The following is an 8,053-nucleotide window of genomic DNA, read 5'->3' as shown; positions in this document are numbered from 1 at the left end:
TTGGTGACCATTAAGCTAAGAAACAGCCGCAAGATTGCTTCCACATTAGGGAAGGTCATCTGAATTGTTTCCTTGTATATTATTTGATAAAGGTCTGTATGAGACAGAGAGTTCTCTTCTGTATGCCTATGTCTCACGTACGAGTGAAAGTACAAAAGTTCATCAGTAAGTTTCAGGTCAACATCTTCTGGGTAGGTTTCCATCAACAGTTCAACACCTTGCTGAATTTCTTGCTTAGATGCGGTCAGATTAGCAAGAAAGGAAAACTGTTGTGCAACTTCACTATATACAGTACCTCTTCTTTTTAAATTGGTTTCAAGGGCATCTACTATAGGAATAAAGGATTTTATCCTAAACTTATCTCTTGAAGAGAGTTTATCTAAAGCATCAGGACCAGGTGCACTTCCATCATTTCCTTGCCATTTCCTTACTCTTTGTCTCCCTGTGACAGTTCTGTAGTTAACATCTGGCAGGATGGCCTTTGCTTGTTGCTCAAGCTCATCAAAATCTTCTCTAATTTTGCTTACAAAATCCTGTACAAACTTGCACAAGTACTCAATAACAGTTTGGATTTCTGAATGGCTTTGTTGACCTTGTGGAAATGACCTAGCAGACGGGTCCAAAAATGCAGCATAAACACAAATTCCAGTTCTTCCATTTTCGGCAAAAGATTGTTAGCTTGAAGCCTGGTATCACCCTTCACATTAACATCAGAGTACAAATGACCGAGGGCATCAGTGATAGCGCTGTAACTTTCCAAAATAGCTTCTGTGGCTTTTGCATGTGCCTCCCACCTAGTGTCTGACAAACATTTAGGCACTTTTGACTGAGGTTGCAAAAATGATTTTAGAACTGCCCATCTCTTTGTGGAGGATGAAAAGAAGGTATAAATGTCATTGATAATTCCAAAACAGTTCACTGCATCAAGGCAGCAATCAACAGCCGAACAGCCCACCAAATTTAATGATTGAGCAGCGCATGGAATAAATCTTGCAAATTTGTTTTTTTCGAGGATTTTTTGCTGCAGGTCTTGTACCCACCAGCCATGTTGGCAGCATTGTCATAAGACTGCCCTCGGAAGAAGAGCACCAAATCGCAGCGGGCGCGGAACTCATTGAGGTGAGGACGGAGGGGGACAAAGGTGTGGTCTCTGCTGCGGACAGACCGTTCGGTATCTGAGAGGGGGAGGTCAGGGGGGGTGGTGGACACACGGCAGGGATGGGGGTTGGGGCCAGAGGAAGGCAGTTGCGTGGACTGGGGCCGAGGCGATGTCTGGTGGGGGGCTGGTGGGTGGTCAGGGTGTGGGGTGGGGGGGTATGAGGACTGTAGTGTGGGTGGGGAACATTAGATTAGATAGATTAGATTTCCTTTATTGTCATTCAGTCCTTTCGGTCTGAACGAAATGCTGTTGCCTGCAGCCATACATGTAATAATAACAACACACAATAAACACAAATTAACATCCACCACAGTGAGTTCACCAAACACCTCCTCACTGTGATGGAGGCAAAAGTCTTAGAGTTACTGTCTCTTCCCTCCCCTTCGCCCTCTGCGCCGAGGCGATACCCCACCGGGCGATGGTATCAGTCCCGCGGTTCAAGGTCCGCGGCCCGGGGGTGGTCGAAGCTGCCGCCCTCCAGTCCAGCGGACGCAGTTGTTGCAACGGGAGCTCCGGAAAACAGGCACCAGCCTGTGACCTGCGAGCTCCCGACATTGTCATCCACTGGCCCGCGGCCGAGCCCCGGATCCAGGTCGCCGCCGCCAGAACGCCGCCTCAGCCGCCGGAGCACCGTCTCCGCCCCTCTCCGGGCCGCCCACACGGCAGCGTCTCAGCCCCGCACCGGGCTGCCCCCACGGGAGCGCCTTCCAGCCGGGAGCCGGTCCGCCCTCACCGGAGCGCCTTCCAGCCGGTAGCCAGGGCACCCACACGGCGGCGTCTCAGCCCCACACCGGGCTGCCCCACGGGAGCGCCTTCCAGCCGGGACCCAGGCCGCTCACACGGGAGCGCCTTCCAGCCGGTAGCCGCGCCGCCCGCATGGGAGTGTCTCAGCCCCGCGCCATCCGCCCTCAGCGGAGCACCGAGTCGTGCCGCTGCCCGGACGTCGCCACAGCTCGAAGACGGCCAGCCTCGCGTTGGTGAATCCTGGCTGGCTCTACCTCAGGACCCTCGAGGTCGGTCGCAGGTTGGAGGCCGCCAGCTCCGCCATTAGGCCTCAGCGCAGACGGGGGAACAGAAGGGGGATACGACAAAAAAGTCGCATTCCCCCGAAGGGAGAGACAGAAAGCCCTGTTTCACCCCCCCCCCCCCACACACATAACACCACCTAATAACCAAAAAATTTACTAAACTAGACAAAAAAAACAACACAAAAAAGTAAAAACAGACAGACTGCAGGCGAGCCGCAGCCGTATCACAGCGCTGCCACAGGCTGAGTCCAGGCTGCAGGTAAGGCAATGGCTGCGGGCTGCTGGAGGGCGGTGGAGTGGCGAGGGTCAGCGGGCAAAGCGTGGGAGGTCCTGGTGGGCGGGAAACCAGCCCCATCAGAGACTGTGAGCAGGGTTAACTATAGAAAGGACCATTCCGCCTATCGTAGTGGGTGGCTGCTCTTTCCCACCCACCCTTTACCCAGCCTGGAGCCTTATCTCTTCTCCCCTGAAGCAGGCAGGTCTGGCACAGTCAGAGCCGGCTCTGACATTGTTAAACTTGCAGCCGCGCACCGACTCGAACAGTCCTGACTGTTGAAAGGACAAGGCTCAGAAAATACGGATATTTCAAAGTTTTATACGCCTTGGTGGAGCGGGCCGAGGTCGCCCTAGATCTCGAGGCCCTAAACTTAAGCTTGTCTAGCTTATATGTAAATCCGGCCCTGCCTGCTTTGCCTTTCACTCTAAAGGGGACATACACATCCTGAGCCCTCAAATAACCTGCTTCAGTCAACTTGAGCGAGACCTTTTCTCATACCCTCAAAGTTGGCCTTACCCCAGTTGAGCGTTTTAACATGTGGATCCTTTCCGTCCCTATCCATAACTATCTTAAACCTAATCGAACTGTGGTCACTGGTCCCAAAAGGCTCCTCCACACACACTTCATTAACTTGCCCATCCCAATTTCATCCCAATTTCCCAATACTAGATCCAGCGTTGCCCTCTCACATGTGGGGGTCTCTACAAAGTGTTTAAGAAAACTCTCCTGAACACTTTTGAGGAATTGCACCCCATCTAAACCCTTCACGCTATGATTTTCCCAGTCTATATTGGGAAAGTTGAAATCCCCTACTACAACAGTCTTATTTGACCTGCAGCTGCCTGCAATCTCCCGGCACATTTGCTCTTCTAATTTCCGTTGACTATTCGGGGGTTTGTAGTACACCCCCAACAAGGTGATCATCCCTTTCTTGTTCCTCAGCTCCACCCATATAGCCTCACTAGACGAATCGTCCGTAATGTCACCTCTGAACACAGCCGTGACATCCTCCTTAACCAACGATGCAACCCCCCCTCCTCTTTTTTCCTCATCCCTCTCTCCTGAACCTCCTGTACCCTGAAACATTGAGCTGCCAGTCCTGCCCCTCCCTAAACCAGGTTTCAGTCATGGCTACAATGTTCCAGTCGCTCGTACCTATCCATGCCCTAAGCGGGACGGGCAGGGGCTCTGGGGAGAGGGTTGCGGTTCTGGTCAAGACCCTTCTTCAGACAATCACAAATACTCTCACCGACGAGAGTTCAGTTCAGTCTAAAGAAGGATCTTTTCTCCAGAGTCGCTGCCAGAGGTGAGCGGGCCAGCACAAGGTGCTGAGATGGCAGTCGGTTCCGCTGTCCGGTGATGGAGGCCGCTCGTAGCCACGCGAGCTACTTCTCTCCCGGCCACAATGCAGTGGCTCCGCGCCCGGAGCGCCGCGGCAGCGGTGAGTGAGTGTTACTGGCATAAACCCCGACTCTCTCACACAATACACAATACACACAATACAATTTATTTGTCACTTGAACCTCATAGAGGCTCAAATGAAATGTTGTTTCTGCAGTCATACACACAAGAAAAAAGACCCAAGACACAACCCAATTTACACAGACATCCATCACAGCGCATCTCCTCCTCGCTGTGATGGAAGGCAAAAAAACTTATCTCTCCCCTGCACTCCCCATTCCCCTCCCGATGTCAGAGTCAAAGCCCCCGGCGGGCGATGGCAATTGTCCCGCGGCCATTAATGCCGCGCCGGGTGATGCAAGGCTCTGCTCCGGGTCTAGCAAAGTCCCGCAGCCGTTGAAGCCGCGTCGGGCGATGATGTAAGGCCCCGCTCCAGGTACTCCTCGATCCCCGACTCGGGCGGGTGAAGTCACCGTTGCGGAAGCCCCGAAAAGCGGTCTCCCACCAGGGACCCACGTGCTCCCGGTGTCACTTTCCACCGGACCTGCGGTAAGCCTCCGAAACCCCGGGGTCGGGTCGCAGCAGCACGCTACCACCGCTCCACCCGCTCCGAACTCGGCCAGCTCTACGATGGTGAATAGGTCCGCAGCTCTGCGACTGGAGCCCTAGGTCGTTCCTGCCGGAGGCCGCTCCACGTTGCAGCCCCAATGACAACGGAGACCCGACAGGGAAAAGGTCGGGTTCTCCGTGCAGGGGAAAGATCTTAAAAGTTTCCCCCCCCCCTCACACACACACGCACATACCCCATCAAAAAAAAATAAAAACTACATTAAAACGGGACAAAAAATAACAAAAAGACAGACGGACTGCAGAGGCCGCTGCGACGTGAGTCGCGCCGCCCACCGGGTGCTCTCCTCCTCTTCTCCCTCTCCTTCTCCTCTCCCTCTCCACCCTCTCCTTCTCAACGCTCTTTTTCTCCTCGCAACTTTAGCCCCGGCTAGACTCCCCACACGCTGTGAAAGGAACTCTCCCCGAATTGTCATGTTACTCTCGCCACGTGACTCAATCATAATTATTTATTTATATATTTCAACGAAATGTTTTCCCAATTTGGCCCCGCACATCCTAAGGCCGGCCCTGGCTAGTCCCATTTGCCCATGTTTGACAAATATCCCTATAAAACCTTTCTTGAGTTACTAATTGTTGTTCATTTCCCAGTCTTCAGTAAGACTGTGACATCTAGTTTATATGTTGCCTTGTGTATGGAGATGGCTGAATAAGACCAATCTGGGCTCATAGGTTCTTTCCATGCCGGGGACAGAGGCATAGGGATGCGGTAGCACAGTCCTTGATTTTCGAGATTCTCTTTTCCTCTTTGCTTCCTGCATTCTAGCTTTTGCCTATGAACGAGCTCCACCTTTTATGGTGGGTGCAATAACCAGAGTGATCCAATGCTTATTGTACCCAGTGGTGTATGACAATGTTGAAACTCTTCAGTGATATTCTAAGAGTTATCAATAGTTATGGTGAACGTTGGACTGTGAGGCAACTTGCTCAAATTGAATATATTAACTGGGAGTACAGTATTCAGTATTCAGTATTCACTTTAATGTCATTTTAACTGAGCACTTACATACACAGAAGAAACGAAAAAATTGTTTCTCAATCAGTTCCCGTTAGTGCAGTTAATAAAAACAGAATAAATACATCTAGCTTTAAAATTAAAATAGGCTTAAAAATTGAACTAAAAACAGACATTCAGACCGAACAGTAGCTTTGCTTTGACAGGTGCCTAGCTGTCAAAATATGGGCGAGGTTAGGTGTGTTGGTGTATGATGTATGGGGAGGGGACACAGTCCGTTAACCAGTTTTATTGCCTGTGGGAAGAAGCTGTGTAGCATCCTGCTGGTTTTGCAGCTGATGCTCCTGTACCTCTTCCCAGATGGCAGAATGGAGAAGATGTGGTGGGATGGATGATAGGGGTCCTTGATAATGGAGATGGCTCTGCGGATGCTGCGCTTCTGATATCTCCAACAGGAAAGGGATTGGAGCACCAATGGCGTACATGTTCAGCATTTACACAGATGCAGTAGAGTTATGGTTGAAGATACTGCTGTCCAAACATGAGGGCGTCTTGATACACGAACGGTTTAAACCTGATGTCAAATCTTAAGCAAGCCCACTTAACTCATGGTATATGACTAAGGACTAACAAATGGAGGGATGGGGGGGATAATCATATGCAGGCAGAGATTAGTTTAACTTGCCATTCTGTTCAACATGGACATTGTGGGCTGAAGGGCCCGTTCCTGTGCTGCACTCTTCTCTGCTCTGTGTTTCATAAATGACAAAATTGAATCTCATTATTCCTTGAAGAACAATGGAGATATGTGTGGAACTCTTCAAACAGCAAATCCTCATTGACCTGCTTTTACAAACACAAAACCTCTCTTTGGACCGTGCAGTGTGGTTGTCTCCAAAGATTGACAAGTCAACACAGAAATAAAAAAGTATGATGGCAGAATGGCTGGTTATGTCCCCAACAACCCTTGAGAGTGGTAAACATCAGGATCATCAGTAAAACCCATTCTGCAACTTTTTATGAGGAGTTCAGCCTTTTCTCCATCAAAGAATTGTTGCAGTGCTAATGGCAGAACATCCAACATTTGGACAGCTCACTGCACTGTTCACATGACAATAAACTATCTTGAATCTTGAATCTTGACTGATGCAGACAAGCAGGAAGATGATGGTGCAGGGGAGAGGTTTCATAAATCAAATTAGCATGAGAATTAACCAGCGTCTGGAATTAACCATGAGTAATGTACACAGTTGCAAACAAGTTTTGGTGAACAATATGTTTTAATCAGTTCTGCATAAAATTTGCATCAGATTTTAATCAATCTGAATAAACACTTAGCAAGATCCAAGCCTTTCATGAAACTGGATGCGGACAGCAAGAAACCTCTTTATCTTAGGCAGTCCATGAACGAGGATGTCTTGCTTCCAGACCAGCCTTGTGTGGTCTGAGGTGACTGCTGAGGCCTACGCGGGAACCGTAGACACTTCCACTGAAGCTGTTTGAGAGGCAATGGGCTCTTTCCCCCACTTATGCCTTGTGGGACTTCTCACAAAACATGGCCTCTGGGTTCTCAATGCCACTGAATGCTTCTTCTTCACTCTGAGCGATGGTGAGCCAGAGATTTCTAGGATGCAGTGGGGACTTTGAAATTTTCAAGGAGGCTCTGAGTACATCCTTTGCCCAGCTGGCAATCTTCTCCCCTGAAGGAGACTGGGGAGCAGGACCGCACACATATAGGACTACACCCCTACAGTTAGTTTCTGCATCCACACCAGAAATCTTCCAATCCCATGGGTAAAATATTGGACGGCATTGATAATTTTCTGTCTGACGGACGATCTGGTAATCAGCTCATCTGATGCTGACGATGAGTTATGTGTTTTGGAGAAAGTTCTGAAGTACTCCCACCATCTCAGTGTGTTATTGAAACAGTCCAAATACACCTACATACAGTTAGTGTTGTTGTATATGAGTATGATGGTAGACGCTAATGACTGAAACCCATTGAAAACAGAGTTAAAACTATCATGAAAGAATCCTGTGCTCCCTTTCGATAATGATTCATATTTATTCCATATTTTTGCCTGATCCAGTGACGGTTCAGACACTTTTGCACCAGATTTTTAAGCGAAATTGATATTGAACCGATGAACAACAGAAACAGATCAATGTCAACGGATATCCTCCTGGTTTCACTGTCATGTGATGTGAACCTAATGCAGGCTTCACATTATGACCAAGGCACTGCCATCAGCCATGTTATGAACGCTGCACTTGAATTGCCAACATCATTTGCTTTGTTTTCTCTTTAGATCATAGTGCACAATGTCCCTTGCCAAATATGATGCCAAGATAAACTTATCTCTTCAGATTGCATGTGATCCATATCCCAACCTATGCATGTGAAACAAAGAATACTGCACACAAATTGAGAAAGGATCACTAACAATTTTATTAGGCGTGAAGAAATGCCATCAGTTCTGCTGGGAACACTTTATTTTATTTACCATTGAACACTATTGGCAATCTCGAGTCAATTGTGGCTTCCAGATTGTGAAGAGGGGGTGAATTTGGTGCCACACCTGATTGAATATTATTAATTGAAC

Source organism: Amblyraja radiata, chromosome 1, assembly GCF_010909765.2.
Source record: "Amblyraja radiata isolate CabotCenter1 chromosome 1, sAmbRad1.1.pri, whole genome shotgun sequence".
Lineage (NCBI taxonomy): Eukaryota > Metazoa > Chordata > Chondrichthyes > Rajiformes > Rajidae > Amblyraja > Amblyraja radiata.
The sequence above is the reverse complement of the archived record's forward strand: the minus strand, read 5'-3'. Positions refer to the sequence as shown.